Source organism: Gossypium hirsutum, chromosome D03 (assembly GCF_007990345.1).
Source record: "Gossypium hirsutum isolate 1008001.06 chromosome D03, Gossypium_hirsutum_v2.1, whole genome shotgun sequence".
Lineage (NCBI taxonomy): Eukaryota > Viridiplantae > Streptophyta > Magnoliopsida > Malvales > Malvaceae > Gossypium > Gossypium hirsutum.
The window spans coordinates 35,965,425-35,966,169 of NC_053439.1; the positions used below are offsets into that span (position 1 = coordinate 35,965,425).

At 38.9% G+C, this 745-nt stretch overlaps 1 non-coding gene across 1 annotated transcript; it reads right to left on the minus strand.

Annotated features, from left to right (window-relative positions):
* Positions 1-372: 372 nt before the first annotated feature.
* LOC121215872 (small nucleolar RNA R71) lies at positions 373-479 on the minus strand. The gene has a single exon (XR_005911841.1). It is a non-coding gene; the product is annotated as a small nucleolar RNA R71 (small nucleolar RNA).
* Positions 480-745: the final 266 nt, after the last annotated feature.

Consider the following 745-nt stretch of genomic DNA (forward strand, 5'->3'; position numbering starts at 1 on the left):
TACAAGTTTTTGGCGCCGTTGCCGGGGATTGTCAATTATTGCCATAGTCATTTTTTTGTGAAATTATTTATTGTCAACTATTACCGATGATAGGGATCGATGCATCATACAATACGCTGTGCCACTTTTCAGTGAGTTAAACCCAGGAATTAAAAGGCTAGATATTGAGGCAACCCAGTTTGAATTGAAACCATTGATTCATTTAAGATAGCCGGTGTGACTAAAGATGCCCTGAGGTTGAAGTTGTTTCCGTACTCATTGCAAGATCGAGCACGAGCATGGCTCAATTCATTGCCACCAAGTTCTATATCTATATGGCAAGAATTAACAGAGAGATTTTTGGTTAAGTATTTCCCACCTAGCAAAAATGCTAAGTTGAGGAATAAGATCACAACTTTCCAGCAACTAGATGACGAGTCTTTGTATGAGGCTTGGGAGCGATTCAAGGAGTTACTTCGTAAGTGTTCTCATCATGGGATTCCTCATTGTATCCAGTTGGAGACATTCTATAATGGTCTCAATGCACATACAAGATTGATGGTAGATGCTTCCGCGAATGGTGCAATTTTTTCTAAATCTTATAATGAGGCTTATGAGATCATCAAGAGGATTGCGAGTAATAACTATCAATGGCCAACAAATCGAATAGCTTCAGGAAGAGGAGTAGCAGAAGTTCATGAAGTTGACTCTCTCACTTCGTTATCAGCTTAGGTATCGTCTATTTCCTCTATGTTAAAACAGTTAA